Raw genomic sequence first — 27,706 nt, 5'->3', positions numbered from 1 at the left:
AAAGAAGAAAAAAGAAATTGGACTTGAAAAACACTTCTGTACAAAAAACAACCTCACCATGAAAGTGAAGATATAAAGTTTTTCCCCCCAAAAAACTATCTGTCCCAGTTTTTACCTTGGCTAGAGGGCAGTTAATTCTCCTTATTGAGAAGCTGATTGAGACCACAGCCCAAACAATTTTCTTGTTTGGCTCTCTCACTCCAGTGCCAAAATGCACCATTCATAATTACTCTACAAAAGGGACTAAACCATTAAAAAATATTTTACATCCAAGAGACCCCCAAATTTTTCAAACTGTCAATGATAAGCTCTAAAATGTAAATGATTTCATAGTACTTGACATTTAAAAATTCCTGCCTCAGTTCCAAATTGTTTTTGTTATGCCTTTGAATAAACCATTATGTCTTTATTTTTGTCAGTATTCTTTTGTTCCTTTTGCCTATCCAAATGCATCTCTCCTATGTTATGTAAACATTTGCAAAAAATACCCTAAAATGAATGAACACAGAAAATAAAAAAATATACCAAACATGAATAAAATTGAAAAATTCATGCCTCTTTGATACAAAAGTAAAGTTACCTTTGTGTTTTTTTTTTCTTTTGGTAAAAAAAAAAGAATTTCTAGATGAACAGTCACCTCTAAAATTTACGTAAAGTACCTGGAAATATGTTGAGACTGTATTTCATACAGGAATATTTACTGCAGAACTATTCATAAGAACCAAAAAGTAAAATCAATGCAAGGTAAGTAGATAAATAAAAACCTGTAAAGCCCAAAAGTAGAATATTACTCAGCTTGGCTGGGGATGTTGCTCAAGAGGTAGCGCACTCACCTGGCAAGCGTGCGGCCCGAGTTCGATCCTCAGCACCACATACAAACAAAGATGTTGTGTCTGCCAAAAAATAAAAAAAAATAAATATCAAAAGTTCTCTCTCTCTCTCTCACCTCTCTCTTTTTTTAAAAAAAGAATATTACTCAGCAATATTATTTTTGTGTCTCACACATGCTAGGAGAGCACTCTACCTCTGAGTTATAATCCTAGCCATATTTACAAAGTAATTTCATGAGAGCACTAAATGTTACAAACCATCAACTAAGTGAGAGTAAGAAGAAAAAATATAATATGTTTTAAAATTAATATTATATGAAATTTTCTGAACAAGTAGATTCATGAAGTCAAAAAACAGATTAGTCATTGCCAAAAGCTGTGTGAAAAAGAAACAAAGGAAAAACTGCTAGTGAGCACTAATTTCTTTCCTTCTCAAATAGTTTCTGGAACTAAATTTTGGGGATTTAGTATATTCAAATAATAAATAATTACACCCTGAAAATATTTATAAAGTTAATTTTAAGTTCACATGTGCTTTGCAGGAATGAATAGATAAGTAATTTAAACAATGCATAAAGCATCCAAAATCCCAGCCAGTAAAATAGGAAAATAAAAATGTCACTGCTTACTCTTCAAAAAATCACTGAGTTTTTACTATGAGATCCACTTACATTTATGTGAATATACTGTGGCTTTTTTTTGTTTTTCCTTTTTGCTTTATAATTCCTGGAAAATATAAAAGAAAACTATGTCTATACATCAATTATTATTGTAAAGTTGTCAAGTTTTTAATATACTTATGTAAATAAATATGCCTTTTGTGTGTGTGTGTGTGTGTGTGTGTGTGTGTGTGTTCATTGATTGAGATCAAACCCAAGATTTGCACAAGCATGGCAATTATTTCACTGTTTTGCCAAAACCTATGTACAAAAGTGAATTTTTAATCTTGGTTCTCTCTCTCCCTCTCTCTCATTTCTTCTCTCTCTCCCTGTCTCTCTTTCTCTCTCTGTTTCTCTCTCTCTTTGTCCCTAACTCACTCTTTATCTTTCTCTCACTCTCTCTCTCTGTTTTGTAGTTTTGAAACACAGGTGAAACCTAGTTTTTTTGTTTGTTTGTTTGTTTTTTTACCACTGAAGTACATCCCTAGTTCTTTTGATTTTTTTAATAGTTAAAGAGGGGTTTTTTAAGTTGATTAGGCTGGCTTCAAATTTAAGATACTCCTGTCTCAGCCCCCTGTCCTGGTATTACAAGCATGACTTATCATATCTGTCTATTTATCTCTTTTTGGAAAGATAGCTAATGCCAATTTTTAACTTTTTATTGTATATATTTTTTATTGTTAAAATGAACTTTTATCATGTTCTAATTAACATTCTCTTACTAGTCTACTGCTTGTTGTTTCTGTTTTATGAGTGAACAAAAATTCCACATGATTAATCACTATCATCTATGACCTCACCATGTGATTTTTTGTATTACACATTTATTTTAGAGGGAGAGTCTGATCTATACCTTCTCCTACCTTCTGGTGGCTTGCTGCCAATCTTTGTTATTTCTTGACTTGTGGAATCACTATTCTTATTTCTGCCTCTGTCTTCACATGGTATTTATCTTGTTGGAGTCTCTGTGTCCAAATTTTCCTTTTGTAAAAGGAAACAGTCATATTGGATAAATAGTCCACTCTAGTGTGTCCTTATCTCAACTGATGACATCTGCATCTACCACTTCCCACATAAATTTATATCTAGGTGTGGGCTTTAACATGTGAATTTTAAGGAAACAATATCTTGATGCATAACATCAAGAATGACATTCACCGCTTCTTATGAACAACCTGAAACAGGGCCTGGCACACAGTGCTTGGTACTTAATACAAATAAAGAAATAGATAAATGAATAACTCTTTGTGAGTTCCAACAAAGAAGTACATGGTTTGGGGTATTTTGGTTTTGATGGTCACTACTGAACCTGAAACACTACTGAAAAGAAAAGTTGATGTTTTGAAAAGCTTTCTGAAGCTGTTTCCTGAAAGATCACGGCCCCCTTGCTTTCTGATTACAGCAGAAATCTATGCATTTGAAGTTTAAATACTATAAATTGCATTTTGTTTCATCTTTCAAAATTTCACATGTACTTAAAAAAAAGATCTTAGTGTCATATAAGGGTCCCTGAGTAATTTGATTTATAGGAAAGGATGACCAGAGAGAACCAACTATATTATAATTCATTACATATGCAATGGTAGAATAAATTTAGGTACACAATTACATGTCTAATCACACTCTGCAAAGGTTGTAAACTGTATGCCTGGACTGAGGAATGAGCCCTCTGCTCAGCTCAGGTGCTCAGATACTGTCAGTGGACTCCTCAAGACATCCAAGACTTGCATGCAAAGAGAAAACCTCAGAACACTGTCCTAGAAGCATGCAGTCTTCCTTCCCAGGAGCTAGGTTATGCCACTCAGCCTCTCCAGGACTCAGCCACCCTGCAGGGAGCATGAACATGACACCATAGGACAGCTGTGTGGAAAAGATGGGCAGCATGTGCAGAACCAGCAAGCACTTGCATCATGAAGCAGGGGACATAAAAACAACTTTGTTGTCACTTCAACAAGCCAAATGTAACTGTAATAGGTTGTCATTGCTACTTAAATGTAAGTGAGGTCTGGAAATTAGTGGATTTTGGGAGCTTTCTATGTACTTGAGTCAAATCACAGATGCTGGGTTCTTTTGGCAGTTCTGAGACAATTAGCTCTATGGACATATGATGGATAGCCATTGCCCATTTTCTGTAGGACAATAAGGGCACTAGCTGAAGATAGGGATTGATATATAAATGATGATGGTAAAGATATAAAGATATTTAGATGAGCTATAGAGAGATATAGATATATATGATAAATATTTTACATATGCATATGTGTTTGCATATGTAAATGGGTGTGTGTACGTGTCTCTATATAAATAGAATAACAGAAGCCACATTGCTTATCTCTCCAATTGCCACTGGAATGCAACTTCCAAGTGTATGAAGCAGATTGCTGGGGTTGTTATGAAGTGTATATAGCAAAGTTCATCAACAGACAGACAGACAGACACACACAGACACACACACACACACACACACACACACACACACTGTATCATTTCCATTTTCAAAATGTATGCATGTGCCTGTGTGTGTGCACATGCACATACTACCTACAAAGCTATAGAGAGGTGCAAAGAATAATGGCTGGGGGGTTCATCAGAAGTCCTTGGTTTGAGATCTAGTCATGCCATTAATGAAAAATGGATGGAATAATTTCTACTACCCAAAGTTTGAGCACAAAATGAATGGGTTCATGGGGAAGCACCATATAAAACTATTTAAAAAATAGAATAAAACTCATGAGCCTCACAGGTCAGCAAAGGTAACAAACAACTGAGGGGAAATGTTGCAGGCCACCTGTGTTCATCCAGGTGGAGATGTGACTGAGACCCAGACCGTGCAGACACTCTGCACAGATCCTCAGCATACATTCAGCTGCTGCTGCTCTGCAGCTGTATTGAAATTGTGTTATTGGCTGTGGTCTACAGCATTTTCCTACAGAAAATGTGACTAGATTAAATTCCTCTTCAGTGCCTCACACTAAGTCTTTCTATACCATTTCCTCTTTATAGGACACTCATTCTCTCACACAATATTCAAGGAAAGAAACTTGGTTTGTTTATTCACAATTAGAGGTTGGAGAAAGAACAGAAAGTGCCTTTGTCAGGCACAATGATCTTCAAAATTAAATCTGCAAGTAAGAGTGCAAGGACTCTCTCACCAGCATCTTTTAAACACCCACTTGCCCCATGCTCATATAATCACATCTTTTCCCCTGAAATTGGACTAATAATCGTTCCTGTTATATGGAAATCTGGAAAGCAGCAACTCACAATATGAAAAAAGGAACTTGGTGACTGCTCATCTTGAGACCCTTAAGGTGCAAGGCCTCCTCTCCTGTTCCCTTTGTCCACCCCCCCCACACTCACCTTTAGCACTAAATTCTTCACCAACACTACATGAAGTAGACTCCCCATGGAACCATTATGGCTACCTTGTAAAAAGTCTTTATAGAACAGGGGCTCAATTTGTAATCTGGGTAGTTATAGAGAAACTGTAAGTCATTCAAAAATGTTAGCATTTCTGATTTCTGCTCCACACACTGTAGACCTAGGGCCACATATTTTCCAACTTAGGAGATAAAACTACAGTCTCTCCTTGAGTGCCAAAGAGCTCCATGGCTGTGGAAAAAACTCTTATTGGTGTGGATCACAGTTTCTTTTTTTGTCTTAAAGAGAGAGAGAGAGAGAGAGAGAGAGAGAGAGAGAGAGAGAGAGACAGAAAGAGAGAGAGAGTTAGAAAGATAGATAGATAGAGAGAGAGAGAGAGAGAGAGAGAGAGAGAGAGAGAGAGTTTTTTATATTTATTTTTTAGTTTTCGGTGGACACGACGTCTTTATTTGTATGTGGTGCTGAGGATCGAACCCAGGCTGCACGCATGCCAGGCAAGCACGCTACCGCTTGAACCACATCTCCAGCCCCTCACAGTTTTTATCAATAAGTGACTGATTTGAAATATGTGTAGATATGTATGTACATAAATATATATGAGAGAAAAAGAATATGGAATTTTGAGTTTTACATACAATGTTAATTCCATAGTATCAGATATATAAGGTGTATAGTTTTATGGCTAACACAGAATTACCATGGAAGTACACATATTGTGCTACATATAATTATCTATTTTACAAGAATCATGTAAGAAAACATAGATATTTAAAAATGCAAATACACAGAATGACATTTTAATGAATTTAAAATGCAATACCCCTCAAGGTCATTATAAACTAATTTTTTAAATTTATTAATGAATCTTAAATTACCAGTAAGTGGAAATCTGAAACATTTTTGTTATTAGGCTTTTTGATACTTTTAAAAAAGTGTATGCATGCATGTGAGATTATAAATTCAGGCAGTTGAACATCTGAACATTGCCCAATTATGTTTACATTTCACTAATTTTGATTGGACCTTAACATGTCTTCTAAACTTTGGTAGGGCATAAAAACGCCACAAAATTAAAGTCCACATTTGTTTCACAACTAGTAGCATTAAGTTTATAAGTATTCTTTAAATCTCCAGTGAATAGTCATTATGAAACTAATATAGAATTATGGTTCATCTGATTAATGGGTTCAGATTCATTTACAGCCCCCAAATAACAACCTTACCTTTTAATTGTTTTCAAACTCAAAAGTTAAAAGTGACCTTTACATTTTTTCAGCCAAGACTTCTCAAGAAATAGGCCACATTTCCTATGGCAACCTAGGTAAGACTGGTCGAACCCAAACAGGTGTAAGGAGGACAGGACCACAGAGGTGCTCTCAAACATTAGAACACAACAGGATGGAAGCACCCTTCTGTTAGCACACACTGGACTGAAGACTTCATAGGTTTGAGATGTGACTTATGGGAGAACTAAAAAGTACTTTATGAACACAGATATCCATTTCTCTGTAAAGGTCATGCCAAGATGTTCAGAACATTGCCAAAAACTCCTGGAGCAATTATTTCAGCAGCTTAATGCCTGCAACTTAGTGATGTTAATATTTCAATATATTAAAAAATACTAAAAATTTTTGTTCCACATCAGTTTGAGACCATTTTAATTTCATTAGTCACAGATTTTCCTAAGAATACCTGGAAATCTGAGTCAAATTAAACCAAGATAGTATATAGCTAAGAATTATAAGAACATATTTCCATATCCACTAACCCTTTTCTTTTGCTATCATGTTTTTGCTGTTGATGAATCAAGTAATTGGTATCCCAGACCTGGGAATATAGGGTAAGCACCCCTGGGTTTGATCCCCAGTATCAAAAAAAATTGCTGCAATTTCAATTTGTAGATTTTTGTTAAAATTGCATGAAGGGGTTGGGATATAGCTCAGTTGGTAGAGTGCTTTTTCACAGGCACAATGCTCTGGGTTCAATCCCCAGCACCACAAAAAAATTAATAAAACTTGCATTAACATTTGACATATTTCAATATAATAAGAAATACTAAAAAAATGTTCCACATCAGTTTGAGACCATTTTAATTGCATTAGTCACAGAATTTCCTAAGAATACCTGGAAATTGGAGTCAAATTAAACCAAGATATTATGTAGCTAAGAAGTTTAAGAGCATATTTCCATGTTCAATAACGCTTTTCTTTTGCTATCATGTTTTTGCTGTTGATGAATCAAGTAATTGTTATTACCAAAATCGTTTTTATTCATTTTCTTGTTATCCAACAAATAAATACATCAAAGGCTAGTTTCACCATGCAAAAGTCATTGACATGATATTATTAAGGTAATAAAAAAAGAGAGTCTAGATGAAATCATATCACTAATATATTAATCAGATAAAATTTTCCAGGAGTCTTTTTCTTAAACCCTTTATTGACTTCTTTGTAAATAAAAACGATAATGTCTAAAAGGTTTTACTCTATTCTTTTTAACTTTTGAGCATCTAAAAAGATACATAATTTACAATTACAAATTTTTTATCAATCAGGAAAAAAATAACCTCCTATGAGTAATAAGTTGCCATACCCTAGAGGGATTTGAACACTTGTTCTGAGATTAACTGGCTTTCCTCTCACTTGTTAGATAAACTAATAGAACTATATTTAACTCAGATCACAAATTATTTCACTAAGCCTCAAACTGCTGCTTAATAGGATCCAAAGAAAGATAAAAATCAGATGCATCTTCTTAAGATCCCAGTGTGCAGCATGTATGTATGTATATGTGTGTCAATGTGCATTTGATATGAACTGGAGCATACACATATGCTTTATTTTTTGCTATGTGTTCCCTTTTCTGATGTTGTGGGGAAAGATGAGACATGACAATGTTTTTCCGACCAGAGAAAATAAAAACAACATGAGACTTAAGTGTCCCTTCACTGTCAGGCAAAAGTATAGAGAAAGAGCTATGAAAATGAGGAATGGAGGCAGGGGACCCTCTCTCTAGAACCTCCCCCACAACAGAGATAGCAGCCTGCCAGTGTTGAGATTAAGAGCCTTAGGGTCAGATTGCCTGGGTTCAATTCTACTCCACCATTTATTGGACACATCCCCTTGGGTCATTTATATATCTCACCAAGCGTGCATTTCTTCATCTGAAAAATGGGCATTTAAATCCACTCATTAAACAAATGTGCACTCAGTACCTAACACATTCTCAGCACTAAACTCCATGCTAGCTTATGACTGTAAACCAAACTGAGATTCATTTCCCTGTAGGTGTTCAAGCAAGTGGTCCTTTTGAGGATCAGAACAGATGACACTGGGTTTATGCCTCTGGCACAGAGGCTGGGACAGAACCGGCCATCAAGCAATGTCAGACCATTGCTATTTCTGGATCTGGCACCATGAAGAATGAATATGCACAGGACCTCCAATCCTCTGGACAACTGCATACACTAGCTATACACCCTGTGTTACCAGTGAGAAACCTGAGGCTAACCTGGTATAAGCATCTCGCCCACTCATTCTCTATTAAATACACATATTGCATTTTAATATAAAGAACTATGTGTTCTAAGCACTGGACAAACATCAACACATTAAAATAATAACATTAAAACTCGTCCTCTTTTCATTTTATCATACCACTTGCCTAACCACTAACTGATATTTTTCACTTCTGTTGGTAACTACAGAAATGTTAAAGATGAATTTTTTTTGAAACTTTACTGTGATTCTCAATCTAGTATAGTAAACACAGAAACACAGAATAGCACAGTCATAAGACTAAAAAGTTATAAAAGGAAAACATTCTTGAAACATCTTACTATATCAAGGAGAAAATGCTCAAAGGAAATGGAAGAAATTTGAAAGTAAAAAATAGGGTCAGACCTCCACAAACAGCTACCAATCACTGCACAGGAGCAAGCAAAAAAGGACCCCAAGGAAAAATTAAAAATATTATACTGATTATAACCAACTCTGGAGGTACCTATATATATTCTTCTCTAACACACTCCTGTATTTTAGTTTTGTCTGTTTCCCTTTGTCTACCCAGATTGAATAGTAACTCAATGAAGGTGTAGATTGTTTTGGTATTATAAATCTATTCATTGATGTAACTTGAGAGATCAAGAATAGACTCATTGCTCTCTCTCTCTCTCTCACACACACACACACACACACACACATAGTTTAAAAACAACGGGTTGCATAAAGGGAATTGAAAAGATAAACCAAAATACTTAGAACAAATACTTGAATGTGATCTGACACTCTGTAGACGAAGGGGAGCTGCTCTTCACTACTGTGAAAAAAATGAAGAAAGAGAACTAAATTTTTTGAGTCTCTACATTAATATGTTTAATAAGAGAAAAAGTGTTCTCCTCTCCTCTGTTCTTCCATCTGGAATCAAAAGTAGTGAAGTTCAATTGTTCTTTTTTGTACTTAAATTTTAACATGAATAAAAATGTCTGCAATTTAATCAATCCAGTTAATAATCTTGAAGATATAAGTATTTTATAGATGAATTTATTATTTGTTCATCCATCTATTTATTAATCAATTTTTTAGGATTTATTATGTATAAACTGTGTGCTAAGTGGCATATAACTTCCCAGAAATCCAATTCTTCACAGCTGACTGTAAAATTCTGTTAATCTTTTGGCTAAAATGTGCAAATTTTGTCCCCTTGATAGAATATTCTATCTACCATGTTGGAAGAAAACTAACCCCAGCTCCTCTATTCTTCTCCCTTACCCTCATCCCCACAACCCCCAGGTCCTCAGTACTGTCTGTGAATAGACCATTCTTACTGCCTTAAAACCCATCACTGACCTGCCATTTATTGCAATCATAGTACCAATCACAGGCTTCTATTTTCCTTATAGGTATTTGTTGGTATATTTCCCTACCCCTCTAGGCAATAAAATCCTTTAAACAAGGACTCTATCCATTTATGCACTCCCTTCTACTCCCTCATTCAAAGCACCAGTGTGCCACCTGATACATTATTGATGCTCAGATGGTTTGCACAGTGTGATACATAAAGGTGCAGCAATAACACACTGGTAAGAGGGGAAATCCCCAGTTCCATAGCTGAGCATTCTCATAAAGAAAGGAGATGAGTTTCTAGGTAAAAATATCTTGTATAATTTAAGAAGTGACACTACTCACATTCCAGGAGTCAGAAGAGTCTTGCAGATACATTGGAATTCCTGGAGAAAGAGACACCATCATATGCAGGAAGGAAAATCTGGAAATCTCTATGCTCTTGAAAAAACTCCCACCCTCTTCTGCCCTCAGGACACCCAGCTTTACCACCACTCTCTGCCTGGAAATTTTTGACACTAAGCTTACTTACCATCTTTAAGAAGCCCTAGAGTTCCAATTCATTCCTTCTTTCTCAGATTATCCACCCACAAGTCTCCACACATGCTCTTCTTTGGCCCTGTCTCCATCACAGCCTAACCCTGCTGCTCCTCCACTGTTTTCATCAAAGCTCATGAGCTTCTTTCTCCAAGATTGAGACCTACATGGCTCTCCTTTGAGAACTCAGCCCTTCTTTACCCCAAAAGTGAAGGCTACTCTTTCTCCCTAGACTACACAAACTGCATCCTTCTCCCTGTCCAATGTCCTCCTCATTGCTCTGTGCCAGACCATTCTCCCTTCTCCTTCAGGAAAGAACCCCTGCTCTCAGTACTGCCTGTGAGCCATACTCACAGGAGAAGATCATTCCTGTTCCTTTAAAACCCACCTCCAACTTGCTGCTCATTAAAATCCCCTGCTGATCCCTCCTCTCCCTCATGGAGCTTACTTAATTCACCATCACCCTCCACACGAGCACTCAAAATAATTTTTAGTGACTTCCCTTTCCTATTAAAAGTGGCCTTTTAGCTCCATGGTCCCTTCTTCTTGTCTTCTGTTTCTCCCATTTTCCAGAATACATAGTCCCTGAATTTCCTCATTATCAACCACCACCTTCTGGTTCTCACCTTGCTCTGTTCTTCTTGACTTACCATAATTTGCCATCTACTGATCTTGTCACTCTTTCAATTTCCTTCACCACACCTTTTTATATATGCACTTCCAAACTTCAGATCAAATTTCATAATTATCATCTCTTTATTATAGTCTTTCAGGCAAAGGTCAATTTTCCCCACCTATTTGCACACCCCAAGCTTGACATGAGAAATCAACTACAATAACACCAATAAAAAAATAAATAAAAAACTTGAAAACACTGAAGTCTAAACAATTATAGGTAGAGATGACAGAAACAAACTATGGGATTGGACAAAACTTCCTTATCTTTGTATTTGAACACATGACCCAAGTAACTGCATTATGTAGAACAACAAAAAGAATCCTAAATACAATGAGTTATACTCCATGTATTTATAATATGAGAAAACATAATTTATCATCATGCATATCTGAAAAACCAAATAAAATATAAAGAAAGAAACTATAGAGTTATAGTCACCCACATGTACTCTGAATCACCAAAATAAAGCATGGATTGTAACACTGGATATCAGAAATCAAGAGCCTTCTCTGTGTTTGGCAGTATTCTTGATTCATTATTTACTCTGTCCTTATCTTTACACTATCTTGAGTCTTGATTGGAAGATCTCTTATCTAACAGATGAGTACAGTAAGTTTGAGGGATTATTGATTGTTCCAAGGTCACCATCTATTCAGACTAAGGCTCTGAAAATTAATTTGTGTGATTTATAATCTACTGTATTATGTATCACAATACAAAGTCAGTCTGTGTTGTTGTTTTGTTTTGGTTTGGTTTGGATTGTTTTTTTCCCCTGGTGGGAGGAGAAAGCAAGATATAGAAATTACAACAGGGCACAAAGAACCATCTGCATAAATTATCAATGTAAATAACTTGATTGTGGTCATTGTTACACTGGTAAAAAGGTATATCCAACATGAAAAATTATGACATACATATGTATAGTTTATTGAATTTTAGTACTACCCTAATAAAATTGTCTTAAATTTGAATGAAAGAAATACATATGTTCCTTCACACAACAATGTATATATTTGGAAAGCATAGAAAAAGATGCTGAATATTAATGTTATTAAAAAATTACAAATTAAACACACCTTTAAAAATTTCAAAATTTCAAACATGACAATATGATGAGCTGACAAAGATGGGGAACAAAAAGAACTCTGATACATTGCTGTTGGGATAAAAAAATTGGAAAGCCACTCTGGAAAACAGTTTGGTGTACACTTAATAGGGCCCACTAATTGTATTTCTCAGTGTTAATTCAATGGAATTGAAAGTTATGTTCACACAAAACCCACATACTTTGTATGTCCACAGCTTCCTCATTCATGATTGCCAAGAACAGGAAGCAGCTAAGAGAGAATTCCGTAGCTATTTACCTGTTATTAATGTAAACACTGTGATACATCTATACACTGGAGGGTTATTAAAATTTTTTAAAAATAAAATTTGCTATCAAACATTTAAAAACATGGAGGCATCATAAATATATACTTCTATAAATGATATATTGTCTGAAATGTCATATTTGTACAATTCCAAATTTATGACATTTTGGAAAAGTCAAAACATTAAAAATGTCAAAACATTGCCAAAAAATCAGGGGGAGAAGAAGATGTTAAAGTGGTGAAGAACAGGGATTTCTGGCATGGTGAATTCACTCTGTAAGATTCCATCATGGAGAAAATTGACATTACTCTTTGTCACTGCTTAAAAAACTGTAAAATTAGTGTTTTAATAAATAATTAAACTATTTATTGCTATTAATAATTACTTAATACCATCACTATTGGCAAAACATTTTGATTTTGTGCTTATGTAAAATGTTTCTCAGTAATACACAAAGAAAAAAATATTAAAAACTCTGGATAATGGAAAGCATATGTACTAAGCGCTTTATTTTCCTGTAAATCTACAAGTCTTCTTAAAATAAAGTCTGTTAATTAAAACAGTCAAAGGCGGCTTGGTGGTTTTTCTAGTCTCAAACATACCTGGCCTAGGACTGGTCCTCGGCAATAAAATTTGTACTGAGAATTAATAATTTCCAACAACCTTGTTTTTATTTCTTTGCATTTCTTTCTTTCTTTCTTTCTTTCTTTCTTTCTTTCTTTCTTTCTTTCCTTTAATTGTATATTTTTTCTGTGAAGTGTTGCTGGTGTTTTCCTAAAATAATGTCAAGAAAATCTAATTTTACAATTTTCATTATCTTTTTAGAGAAAAGTGAACATAAGCTCTTAGTGAATAAACTAGTACCTTACATTTAAAAGATGCTTATACATCAATAAAAATGATTATTTATCACTCTACTCCATAGGTACTAATTCTTTTAATATTAAGGAAAAGATGTTCTAAACTTATTGTACTACACTCATAAGAAAATTATCTGAGCTTTTTTTATGTTCACCTCACTTCCAATATACTACCTATAAAATAAGATTACTTTCTTCTTCTCACCCAACAAATCTCTGGTTGAAATAAATGAAGATAGTTCAAGTAAAGAGGTAAGCTGATACACATTAATGGGCAAATAAATTGCGGGGGATATTACTGAGAAACAGAGTCTTATTGATCAGATAAATACTAGGCATTTGGTGATATTGAGAGCTCCGTATTCTTTTTTCATATTTTTTTTAATAACTTAACCCTTCCCTTGTAGATCTTGCATTTCTGAGCTATGGTAGTTACTAACCTATTAGCAACAGGTAACAGGGTCTGTGAGTCATTTCTGTCTAGATTAAGTTCCATTATACTAACAACAATATTTAGTAGAGTTGGACATGACCGGGGCTACTCAGGACCTTCTTTGGGAAATTAAGACATCTTCTTTTACATTGCTCAGACAAAGTTAATAGAAAAGAGGTTCTCATTTTGGGTCCTAGAATGTGAAAGAGAAAATCCTGCATGATTGGCATCTACAGTTTATTGATTTTTTCACAGTTCATAAACTACTTAGTCAGGGCTAAGCTGAACTGTACAGTAGCTGAAGAAATCATCTTCAAGCTCAGATTGGTTCATAATGACAATGTATATCTGCTAAATATTTAATATGATTAGAATGAGAGAATTAGAAGATGTACTACAATGATAAGGGGTAATTGGAAGAAAAACTGGCTCCCTCAGGAAGAAGGTGCTTTAACCTATCTTCATTCTCAAATGAGAAAAAACATTAGTCAAATGTCTTCCTTGCTTTCCCTCTTCTCTACTTTATTTCTTCCTTATTTCATTGGTTACTTCCTTCTTATTTCTCACTCTCCATCCCTTCCTTGATTTCTTTCTAAGAGAAGATGTCTCAGTTCACTCTCCATATTTACTTCTCACAAACTACTCATTTGGAAACTAAAGCTCTATGGGAGGCATACACATTTATATTGGTTGTCATTACTCTGAATTGTTTTCAAATGAAAAACCTGAAAAATCTATTTTAAGAGTATATACACTCACATGAAACATTAGTTTGAGTTTTTTAAAAATTTATTTTCTTATACAACAAGCCATACATATCTGGGGTCTAGTGAGAGGCCATACATTGTTTTGCTAGAAACAGAACCAAAAAAATGAAAGAAAAACAACAACAACAACAAAATGATAACAACAATAAAAATCAAATTATTTTTTATTACATTACTGACTTCTCTGTAATAAGAGCAGTTTATAATAATTTAGAAAAGTTATTTTTTTCCTGAGAAGTATTCAAACTTTCAAAGGAATTTTTACTGCTTTTTCACCCAAATATCAAAGGATGATTTTGTTCACTGAAAACTTTAAAAAAGTGTTTTTCAAAGACAATTTAAATTCATTCAATGAATGACAACAGACTTGGGGTGTTCAGGTAAAATAAGCATTTTCTACAAAAATTTTGTAATTTTTAAGGAGAAAGGTAATTAGATCATCAGAGTACAGCTTTGCCCCAAATATTTGAATTCACACATTGACGTCAAGAGAGCCAAAGCTTGGGAAAAAAGAAAATTTTTCTCGAAGAATACTCAAAGCCCTGGGTACTTACTTTGCTGGCCCAACTGTTCAGAGGATACCTTGTATCTAAATCATAACAGAGGATAAGACAGAATTGGCAGCTTTGGTGCAAGGAAGTTTGACAGTGACATCTGAGTACCAGAAAGGGCTGTTTTCATGGAGAACATTAGCAATCACTATCCCTCTGGCCAGACACAAGGACTGTGGCCATAATATTTCAATGGCAAATGGCTTTCTTGGGAAAGCAGGTGTGTAAAAAGGCAAGGGCAAGAAGGACAGACTGAGCAATAAATTTAGATATGTGTGGGAGATGCAGCACTTAGTGATAGTGTGGTCTGCTTTCACACCTAGGGGATATAAAATAGAAAGTGGAGTTGGGGTGATGTCAGGAAGATGGTGGACTAGGAGGACTCAGGGCCTCATTTCACATGGGAACATTTTTTAAATTGGTCAAAATGTTACAGGAGCTTTTGAAAACAATCAAAGGTCTACAGCAACAACTGAACACTGAATCAAGAAAAAGCCACATTTAAATTAAAAGAATTTCTGCAAGGTTTTTACTTGAGGTTTTACCTAACCTCTTCCCAGCATGTCATGGTGCAGTCTGTATCCTAGAGGGTATAGAACCCAGTTTACACTTTCTGCCCTAATATCTGAAGGAGTGGAGCAGCGTTCTTACCTGCCTGGGAGATTAGCCTCTGTTTCACTGAACTTGGAGCCCAGATGGGGAAGAGTAGCCTCGTTCACAGCCCAGGCTAGGAAAAGCCAGGGAAAGTAGTGGCAGGCATAGCTAGAAAACTGCCAGGGGGCTACAAACCTGGATAAGCCTGGGGGAAGAGATTATGAGTATAGTACAACACACAAGGACCCAAGAAGAACAAGGGAAGGGTGAGACTTTTTGGGAAATTAAAACATCAAAAGGAGAAACATATTTGGGGGATCTGAAAATCATGTACAGACCCCTGAAAGTTGTGTGCCAAGAAAAGTCCTGAGGATACTTCAGCCTTCGTGAAGGGCTGACATCAGTCTCAGAACATGACCTGCTAGTTGAAAAAGGTCTTCCCTTGTCCAGATCCAGGATATGAATATTGAGAGGGTTTGCAATTTTTTCAAATGCCCAGTTTTTCAACTTTCATATTGAGTCACATTATAATCAAACAACAACAAACTGCTAGACATTCAAAAAAACAGGAAAACATGGCTCAGCTAAAGCAACAAAATACAGCATTAGAAATTCTTAAGAAACACAAGCATCAATGTACTAGACAGAGACTTTAAAATGGCTCTTTTAAATATGTTTAAAGAGCTAAAGGAAAGCACATTCAAAGAATGAAAGTAAAATGGGTGTGGTGGTACATGCCTGTAATCCCAGGAACTCAAGAGGCTGAGGCAGAAGGATGGCAAATTCAAGGCCAGCCTCAGCAACTTAGTGAGACCATATCTAAAAATAAAAAAAAAAAATAATAGAAAGGGCTGGAGATGTGGCTCAGTAGTTTAGCACTACTGGTTCAATCTCCAGTACAGAAAACAAAACAAACAAAAAATTAACTATAAACAGCATGTATCATGGCCCATACATATATGCAAAAATATGTAAATCTCAGCTAACTTGGGAGTCTGAGGCAGAAGGATCAAAAGTTTGAGGCCAGTGTCTCAAATAAAAGATATAAGGGCTGAAAACATGTTCAGTGGTAGAGCATCCCTGCTTTTAGTCACAAGTACTAAAACAAAACAAAACAAAAGCAAATTTTAAAAAAAAGTATTTGAACAAAATGAGAATATTGAAAAAGAGATTGAGATTATAAAAAGAATGAAATAAATTTTAGATCTGAAAAACTAAAAAAAAAAAATTGAAAAAAATCAATAGATGTTTCAACAGCAGTCTAGAAAAGACAGAAGAAAGATGCAGAAAACTTGAAGTCAGTGAATGGAGCCCAAGAGATTTATTTAAGGGGCACCATCAAGTAGTTAAATATATGCCTTAAGGAAATTCTAGAAGAAGAAGAAAAACAAAAGTGTAAAGAGATTATTTGAAAAGTTAAAGACTGAAAACTGCAAATTTGAGTAAATACATGGCTTTAAAAATCCAAGAATCTCAGTGAATTCCAAATAGGATAAATTTAAAGAGTTCCACATTGACCCACATTATAATCAAGCCAGTGGAAACCAAAGACAGAGGGAATCTTAAAATCCCCCAAAAAAGGAACTTGACAAAGATAAAGATAATCAGTGGTTTATTCAGGGGACACTTTGAAGACTGGAAGGCAGTGGGATGACAGAAAAAAAGAAAAACGAACAATTGAGAATTCCATACCCCACAAAATGGTCCTTCAAAAATGAGGCAAAAATTAAGATATCTCCAGATAAATGAAAGCTGAGGGAGTTCATCTTCCATATACCTGCCTTACAAGGAATGTTAATGGGAATACTTCAAGTTGAAGTAGAAGAACGTTAGCAATTTGAAACCACAGAAAAATATAAAGATTCTCTACTAAGGGTAAATATATGGACGAGCATAAAAAACCAATGTTATTTTAATTTTGATTTGTAATTCTACCTTTTATCTTCTGTAGAATTCAGAAGACAAACATGTAAAATTTTATGAAACTTCTGTAAATGGATATAGGGCAATATAGAAAGATGCAATTTGTGACATCAGTAGCATAAAGGGAGTCAGAGCTATGAAGAATCGGACTTTTGGTTTGCAATTTCAGCTGGTGTGAGTTTAAATTAGATTGTCATAGTTTTAAGATGTAATGAGTAATCTCCATGATAGTCACAAGGAAAATATCTGTGGAATGCACAAAAAATGGAAAACAAAACAAAACAAAAACAAACAACAACAACAAAAAAAATGTCACTAAAAAAAAATCAACTAAACACAAAAGAAGGTACTAAAAGCTGGGGGGAATAGCTCAGTTTCTGAGTACCTGCCTAAGGTGTGCAAGAATCTGGGATAAACCCCCAGCAATTAAAAATAAATAAATAAATAAAGAGGAAGAAATAAGCAATAAAAATCTACAAGACACACAGAAAAACAGCAAAATGGCAAGAGTGAATCCACCCTTATCAGTTCACTTTAAATGTTAATGAATTAAAACTCAGTAATCAAAAGGCATAGGAGGAAGGAAAAGATTTTAAAAACAGGATCCCACTTTATACTGTCCTCAAGAGACTGACTTTAGGTGTAAGGACACTTATGGGTTGAAAGGGTAAGGATGGAAATATAGTCCGTGCCAACAGTAGCCAAAAGGGTACAGGTGGCTATAATGGTGTTAGGCAAAGAGACATTAAGTTAAAAACTGCCAGGATACAAAAAAGAATATGAAATTTTAACAGGAGGGCATACTTACAATTAACTCTCATTTATTTCAAATAGTAAGTGTACTAGTTATAAATACATATGCACCAAATATCAGAACTCCAGATTATATGAAGCAAAAAAAACAGAATTATAATGAAAAGAGATGGCTTTACAATAATAGTAAGATGGACCAGTACCCCCACTTATTTTAATACCAGGGATTACACCTAGGGGTGCTTAACCACTGAGCAACATCCAAAGCACTTTTTTTTTGAGACAGGGTCTCACTAAGTTGCTTAGAGCCAGCTAAGTTGCTGTAGCTGGCCTTGAACTTGTGAAACTCCTGTCTCAGCCTCCTGAGTTGCTGAGATTACAGGCATGTGCCACCATGTCCAGGCCGCTTTATTTTTTTTAAAAAATCTTTTTTTTAATTTGTAGTTGGACTCTATACCTTATTTTGTTTTTATGTGGTGCTGAGAATAGAACCCAGTGCCCCTCACGTGCTAGGCAAGTGCTCTACTGCTGAGATACAACACCAGACCCCAGACCCCATTTTCAATATTGGATGGAACAACCAAGTAGAAAGCCAATATGGAAACAGAGGACATGAACAATAGGCCATTTGGAACGAATATATATATATATATATATATATATATATATATATATATATATATAATGTATATATAATTATATAATAAATAAATATGTAAAATAAAATGTATATGTAAATATCTATCTACATCTATATCTATCTATCTCTCTCTCTCTCTCTCTCTCTCTCTCTCTCTCTATATATATATATATATATATATATATAAAATCACAGGAAAAGTAGAAAAAAAATCTTGAGACAAATGATAGTGAAAATACTGTATACCAAAACTTATGGGATACAGTGAAAACAGTGTTGAGGAAAAATTTTAGCTGCAAATACATTTTAAAAAGAAGTATCTCAAAGCAAGGAAGGAAATAATAAACATTAGAGAAGAGATAAATAGAATAGAGAATAAGAAAAGAACATTTACGGTGAAAGCAAGAGCTGGTTCTTTGAACAAAATTGACAGACTGTTAGCTATATTGACTAAAAAAAAGGGAGAGAAAAGACTCAAAAACTCAAATTGGAAATTAAATCAGGGGATCATTATCAGTTTTCCTAAATAAAAGGATTATAAGAGAGTACCATGAACACCTGTGTGCAAAAATATTGGGTAACCTAGATGAAAAGGACAGCCTAGAAATACACAATCTACCAAGACTGAATTGTGAAGAAACAGAAAATATAATCAGATCTATAATTAGTGGGGAGATTAAATTAATAACCACATATTTCTATGTGAATACACCATAGTGAATCCCACCATCATGTACGTTCATAAGAATGGGGTCCTAACTAGAATAAGATATACTCCATACAATTATAACATACAATTACAACATGTAGGAATGTGCCACCATGTCCAGACTCCTTTATTTTTTAAAAAATATTTTGTTTTAATTGTAGTTGGACACTCTACCTTATTTTATTTTTATGTGGTATTGAGGAAAGAACCCAGTGCCCCTCATGTGCTAGGCAAGCACTCTACCACTGAGACACAACTCAAAACCCCGGACCCCATTTTCAATGTTGGATGAAACAACCAAGTAGAAAGCCAATATGCAAACAGGGGACATGAACAACACTATAGACCATTTGGTGTGGGGGGGTACAATTATAGCAAAATATATTCTATCATAAATAAGTAAACAGAACCAATTTTTAAAAATGAAAGAAAAACTGAGAACTAGATGATGTCACTGGTTAATTTTATCAAACACTTAAATAAAGAATTAATACCAATGCTTCTCAAACATTTCCACAAAAACTGAAGAGGAAAAAAACATTTTCTAAATTATTTTATGAGACCAGAATTATCCTAATGCTAAGCCAAAGACATCACAAGGAAAGAAAGTGCAGACAGTCCTTCTTAAGAACATGCAAAATCCTCAAAAAAGACAAAACCAAGCTGAAATCAATCAAATAGTGAAAGGATTGTTCATTATTCATGACCAAGTGGGAAATTTTCTGGGTTTTAAGCAGAAGAACCTTTTCTTCAATTGACACTTATAGGGAAGCCCAATGTGTAAATGAATTAAAAGCAAAACTTCTCTGGAAAAAAGCAGGAGGGTGGGGAGAAAACCCAAAGCCCTGGCAGGCTACATTAAGTAAGACAGTGGTTAAGTCATGGGGTATAACTAAAATATCTACATTGACAAAAACATGAAAATAAACGTGACTCACAGTTGCTAGTGAAATAACTTACACTCAAACTGTTATCTCAGGAACATTCATGAAACTCATTTTTAGGGAGTGCTAGTTTGCACTAGCATTACCTTATTTTTGGTCTGGACCATAAAAGGACATTTCCACAACACTGTAATCTACTGATGTAACATATACTTATTCAGACCTGACATGAGCACAGACAGGAAGCACTGTACTAGAAGGCAGGGCAGGGGACAAGAGGATATAGAAGACACAACATTAGACCTCTAGGATCATGCCTTTACAGCAGGCTTCAAAAATACTAAGCTCACCAATTAAAGAATGAACTTGGCTTTTTCTATCAGAGTGTCAAAATTTCTGTAAGATTCTCTCTCTAATCCCAGAAGAGACTGTTCACTGGCCTTTTCCCTCACTTTCTTCCAGGCAAGTACAGTGGGCAGCATCAAGGCACAAAAACAAGGTATAGTTCTGAGGATTACTTTATCACTGTGTCTGATGTCAGCCCTGTCAGCTAAGTGATACTGCACAAATGCCATGAAGCTAAGACTGCACGGAGAGAAAAAAGGAATTAAATAGCAGGAGCTCTGATGAACATTACATTTAAAAATTGTTTTATAAAACAAATGTCAATTCCAAATCCACAGGGTACTAGTAAGAATAAAATAATCACCAAACAGGGAACCCTGAGTAGGTTTATCTCCCACTCCTTTTTCTGAGTTGATTTCTTTCTTTAAATTTTACCTTCTGCAACTTAATCCAGTAACACAGTAATTTTTTTATCTTCTAATAATCTATCTTTTAAAAATTTCATGAAGATTCCATTTGCCAATCCAGAATGCTGGATTTCAAAAGCTTCTGCTCCTTGACACCTTAAAAACACCAAGAGAAAGAAGTGAAATAAACCAGGCACAGAAAGCCAAAAGCCACATTCTTATTTACATGTGGAGGCTAATCATATCAAACACAGAGAAGCAGAAGGCAGAATGGTGATTCCCGGAGACTGGCAAGGAGGGGGAGTGGGAGTTGCTGGTCAAAGGACAAAATGCTATTAGACAGTAAATATCTTGAGGTGATGAATATGTTAATTTGTTTGATCCATCACTTTGTACTCCATAAATACATAAAACTATACTTTGTCAATGTCCACTGAATAAGAAATTAAAGAAAGAAGTTTTTAAAGAAGCAAATACTTGCTACCTGGAGTATCCATATACAGTGATGAGCTTCATTCTCTCTCCTCCTCCCCTACAATGACATCCCTAATTAAAGAGTTATCTTTAAACAGGAACTAAATGCATTGGTGCTTAGTAATAAGACACCAAGACATTAGGTACTGATGTCAAGTATTTAAAACTTTGCACCAAGAACATCAAGGAGGCAAATTTATGTCTAGATATCTATACATCTAGGCCTCTAATCTCCAATCAAAAGAAAACATCAAAGAATAAATAAAGGAATCTCAACATAAGCATAAAATTTTCTTACGTGGCATATCCAAACACAATATTGGCAGTGACTTTTAGTGCATCCAAGATTGGAATGGTATCATCATAATCATTTCTACTTAAAAGGAAGAAAGGAGAGAAGGACAGATATGAAAAGTTGAACAGAATTCTTTAAAGAATATAAATAATATAATGAAAAATACAATATAATTTTAGTATAAATTATTTAAAATTGCAGGTTCCAAATTGCTTCATCTAGTCAGCAATTTATTTACCAAAAATAATCTCAGGCTCCTACACACACACAAAAGCAAACAGTCACATCTTCTGTTAGCTTTAAAACTGGAGGTACATTTAAACTTGGGCATTGGGTTTGATTGGTAAATGCTGAGAAAGTGAAAAGCAGTAAATCCAATAATCATTGGTTCTGTTCCTTAGCAATGCAATGGCAGAAAAATGGGATCCAAACCTTTAAACATTTGCTTCAGCTATCCTTTCAATATTTGCAGATCCAGGGCTAACTAGAGACGTGTCCCAACTCTAGGGGAATGGTTTTGTTTTAATTCCTGAAGGAATAACTGTAGTGACTGTCAGAAACATGTTCAGGCATTCTGGAGAGTTAACTCTTTGTAGTGTGATAACCATGCCTTTTAGTTCTTCACTTTTATTCACTGACAAACAGGAATAGAATAAAAATAATTTGATATACATAGAGAAACAAGGAATTTTTTTCTAGTTTTCTTCTTTCAGTTTCAATTTATAATCAGAAATTCAAAAATTCAAATTGTTCTTGACTTCTTACAAGTTTGCCTTAGGTTTATCAAGGTTGATATTTAACAACAAAAGTAATTTAATAAACATTAAAATTTTACCTTTTCCTACACATATCCAACAAGAATACATTGAGTCCAGTTTCTTTTTCTTGCATGAATTTCAGTATATTTTGTACACACAGGCAATTTTCAGACCTATATGGATTTGGAGCATCTACAGGGACCATAAAGCTGTTTCCAAAGTTTTCACAACCATGTCCTGCATAATATAATAACCCTGGAGAGAGGGGCAGGGAGAAAAGAGATAGATGTTAACTCTAAGAAACACCCAATATAAATTCAGTCAATGTTAACTTCCATTTTAAATTATTGAGGCAACAGTCTTTACTTAAATTCTGCATTTAAGACATCAAGATGCAGTATGAAGTGTATTCTAATTCATACAAGAATATATTTATAATATGAATTGCAGTTTTATCTCAGGTTGTATAAAGAAAAGGGTGTAGGACTGTTTTCCTGGCTCATTTATCACAAAAGGTGAAGATTTCCTTCAGTGCACAGAAGTCTTAAATTCATCTGTTTATTCCTGGCACAAGGAAGGAGCTTAGGAAATATATAAAAGATGAACAGGCAAGCAATGTTCAACATCATGAGCCACTAGAAAAATGCAAATCAAAACCACAATATCACTTCACACTTACTAGGTTATCTATAGTAAAATGACAATAAAAAGTGCAAGTAAAGATGTAGAGAAATTGAGATCCAATTACTTCTGCAGGGAATATAACATGATGTAAGAAGTTTAGAAAGTTTAACAATTCTTCAAAAAGGTAAACAAAAAATTACCATATGACCCAGCATTCCACTCCTAGGTACATACCCAAGAGAACTGAAAACTTAAGTCCACTTAAAAATGTGTACCCAAATACTTACAGCAGCATTATTCATAATATCCAAAAAGTGAAAACAATCCAAATACCTACCTGCTGATGAACAGACAGGAATAATGTGGTATATTCATATAATGAAATATTATTCAGCCCTAAAATAATAGAGTCTGATACAGGCTACAATATGGATGAAACTTTAAAAATTTACACTAAGTAAAAGAAGGCAGACATAAAAGACTATATATTAAATTTGCATTTATATGAAATGTTCAGAATAGGCAAGTCCATAAAGATAGAAAAAGGTAGGGTATGGAGGAAAAGTACTGACAACTAATGGGTTTCTTTTTGGGTTAAAGAAAGTAGAGAGTTGGTGATCACCAGTGCACAACTTTGGGGACAGTCTGACCCACTAAATTATACATTTTAAAAGTAAAATTGATACTAAGTATTCAAAATATGACTCTATTTCCCCATCAGTGACTTCACTGCTTATTTTAAATCTTCATGACTTTTATTCTTTGATTGCCCTATATTTTAACCCATCCTCAAAGAGCATCTCAAGTTCAGACTCCTGGGCAAGTTATCATTTGCTTATATCTTTCTAATATACTGCAATCTTTCCCTGCTTTGAAAAGTGGTGGCAGTACATTTAAATAATCACTGGCTTTGACTAACATTGTACAGTTGTACACACACTTCATTTTTTCTGATAGAAAATGATCATAGTGACATGTAATTTCATACAATCTAATTTTAATATATATAACACAATCTATAAATTATTCCTACCTACATAGATGAGAAAATTATAAAGATTAAATGATTTGCTTAAAATCATACAACTGATAGGTGAATAGACTCCACAGACAGTGCTTTTTCCCATTATATTAAGGAACTATAATTTTCTTGGGAGAATAGATCTTGTTTTTTATTCTCTATATTGCTCTCAGCAGTAGCACATTTCTTATCTGGACTGTGGATATGCTAGGAATCCAGTAAGTACTTACTGAACTGCATTATATCAAACTGATCAAGACAGAATCAGATATAAAGCCCTTTTATAAAGGGTCTGATTTAAGTAGAAGTGGTGCTATTCTAACTATGGATATTAGAGAGCATCAACCAGAAAGCCTGGGTGCTACCCACATCATATTATTGAACATGCATAGCTTTAGTAAGATTTGGTCTGGGAGAAGAAGCAAATTAGGGAGGGAAGAGAGGGAAGGTTTGTTTCCATTCATCTAGGGGAAAGCTAGGTATGGTTCTACTATGTCAGTCATATGCTCAGCCTTGTAACTGCTGAAATCAAGGTACTTAAACCAAAATACGTCTTCTTCCCAAGAAGATTCATGAAAAGTATAAACATTTTCTATTAAAGCCTGCAACCAAATTATATTAAGTGTTTTTATGTAAAGTAGTTGAGATTTATTTTAAAAATTCCATCTCCAGTAATAATAAACTAACCCATTACTCAAGGACAGAAGACAATATAGATGTCTATAAAATGTCAAAGAACCTAACATAGTCAGAGATATAATTCTGCACAATAGATCTTTAGGGTATTTATTTCTCTGGAAAATGATTTTCAAGAATAAAATTTGTCAAAGCTATTTATTTCTGACCACAGAGGAGATATTCACTTCTCTAGAAAACTCTCCCTCCCAAGAGGATCTGCACTCCACCTATCACAGTGCTCTGATGAGGTCAACCCCACCTCTGGGAGACTCAAGAGAACTTGCTGTGCCAGGTCTGGCTCCAGGACAGCACTTCAGTTATGTGACCTCATATAATCCTCAGGACAAGGTATATAATATTATATTATCATTACCCCTTTACAGATGTGAAAACAGACAATAATAAGTTTATAAGCTTACCTGAATTCAAACCACTAAGTGATAGAATCAGAATTTGAATGTAGGCCAGTTTATCACTGTGCTGTATTATACTGTCTCTATTATTTACTGCTGACTTTTTACTTAACATTATTCTCAGAAAATATAAAGCATAAAATGTTAGTATACCAGTTTCTCACCATTTTACTACTTTATAAAATCCTCTCCGAACACCTCCTTAGAAACCTAATGGAGGCCCAAAGCAGAATGCTGCCTAGTCTAAATCCTCAACCTAAAAATAAAGGTTGAATTAATTTCTTTAATAAATTTTCAGGAAGTCATCATTGCTGCAATATTTTGAGCACTTCAAGGTGCCAGGCATGGAAGTAATTATTTGCTCTTACTTTTCCTTTACCAATCCCATTTATTACTAATCATTTTTTGAGATCACTGTTGGCTTAGAAAAGGTAAACCACCTTAGTTACACTGCTTGTAAGCAGAAAAGCCAGAGCCTGGGCTAGCTTACTCTGAGGCCTCCTACTTAACCACTGAGCTGCCATGAACTGAATGACAAACTCTTCCTCAGTGAACAAGGCTTCTGCCATCTTTTGACCAGACACTTTTATTTCTTCCCCACAAAAGCACAGATAAGCTGCAGCCAGTGATGAACATACTAAAGCATTTGGTAGATGGATAATAGGCCAAACAGCTACTTTTAACCTTAGCTATCTATATAACTAAAAATTTTTATCTTACTTATCTTCAAGGACACCTAGTATCATTCAATTTTTTCTATTTTTAAGGCATTTGTAAACATAAGTTTCATATGTTTTGAATTACTTATTTTCTGTTCTACTGTAACTTATATTTTACAAGCCCATAAATAACATAATAATAATAATGGCATATACTTGAGTCCCTATGTTTTTCTAACCTAAAGTTGTTCAAGCTGAAATCTCCGTGACTCTACCTTCACCTCCTCTCCACCCCTCAGGTACTACCAGTCATCTGGGGATATCAATCAGAGTCAAAGGCACAGTCCAAACAAAAATGAAAGGTTTATTTATGAAATGCCCTAAACCCTCAGGCCTTTAACACACTTACATTTAATGTAGATGTGTCTGATGTTATGGATAGTCACAATACTTCAACTGAAATCTTTCCCCAGCTTTTTATATTTCTGGTTCTCTCTTTAGCAGGGACAAGTAAAGGTTTTGATTTGATTAGCCAAATAAAAAGGCTTAAAAAGCAAGGTGACACTGTCAATAAAAATAAGAATAGATACTCAAGTACATACTTTTTCAGAGAATTCCTTCACTCTCAATAGTTTACCAATCCAGAAATCTAAATTTACCAATATTTTTTCTTACATCTCATTGCTTCTAAAGAAGTTTTGAAGACTTTTCCTGTTTAAGCCATTTAGGTACCTTAAAAACTGAGATGAATACACTTAAGCAATCCACCTGAGTCTAAGATGAAAGTATAAGTCAGTAATAGGGCATCTTAGTACAGTATATTCTTTCCTATTTTCATAAGAAAAATGGATGGTTGCACCCATCAGTTATCATCCCATAATGCTCATTAGCAAAGTTATACTATTACAACATGAACATAATAGCTGAAGTTGCAAATAGTAGTTACCTTGTTAACTTCAGCTGTGTCACAGTGGTAATTCTCATTATTCAGAAAATGAAAGTTATTTAAATAAGATTTTTTTTCCCTTTGGTACTTAACCACTGAGCCACATCCCCAGCCCTTTTTAATATTTTGTTTAGAGATAGCGTGTCACTAAGATGCTTATGGCCTCACTATGTTGCTGAGACTGGTTTTGAACTGGCAATCCTCCTACCTCAGCCTCCTGAGCCACTGGGATTACAGGTGTATGCCACCATGCCGGCCTAAATAAGATTTTAAGACTTTTCCTCATCTCTTATACTCAGTGTGCTAAATCTTGAAAGAAATGCTTTTTGTTCTATTAAAAATTCTACTTTGAGAATTATGAGCAATTCTGCCAACTTGCCTGATTAATCAATCTAATTATAAATAAAAAATCAAGATCCATAAATTATTAAAGTAAAATTACTTGAAACATATAAAAGTAAAATTGAAACATTTTTTTTTAAGTTGATTGTATGCCTAAGGATAGCCCTGGAAGTGTTATTTTCCTGGCAGTCAAATTTTATTGCACAATGTCATAGTAAGCACAATTTTCAGAAATACAGTTCAGATGAGCTCAACGGCTGGCCTACTGATGTTTGAGGTTGCGCATATTAAAAGAAATAAATTGACAAACTACCACTGAAAACATATTC

General features: G+C 34.7%; 1 pseudogene; it reads right to left on the bottom strand.

Annotated features, from left to right (window-relative positions):
* LOC143389069 (mucosa-associated lymphoid tissue lymphoma translocation protein 1-like) overlaps positions 1-27,706 on the bottom strand; it is a 105,545-nt pseudogene that overhangs the window by 37,569 nt on the left and 40,270 nt on the right.

Source organism: Callospermophilus lateralis, unplaced genomic scaffold (genome assembly GCF_048772815.1).
Source record: "Callospermophilus lateralis isolate mCalLat2 unplaced genomic scaffold, mCalLat2.hap1 Scaffold_43, whole genome shotgun sequence".
In the NCBI taxonomy this organism is placed as follows: Eukaryota; Metazoa; Chordata; class Mammalia; order Rodentia; family Sciuridae; genus Callospermophilus; species Callospermophilus lateralis.
The sequence above is the reverse complement of the archived record's forward strand: the minus strand, read 5'-3'. Positions and strand labels throughout refer to the sequence as shown.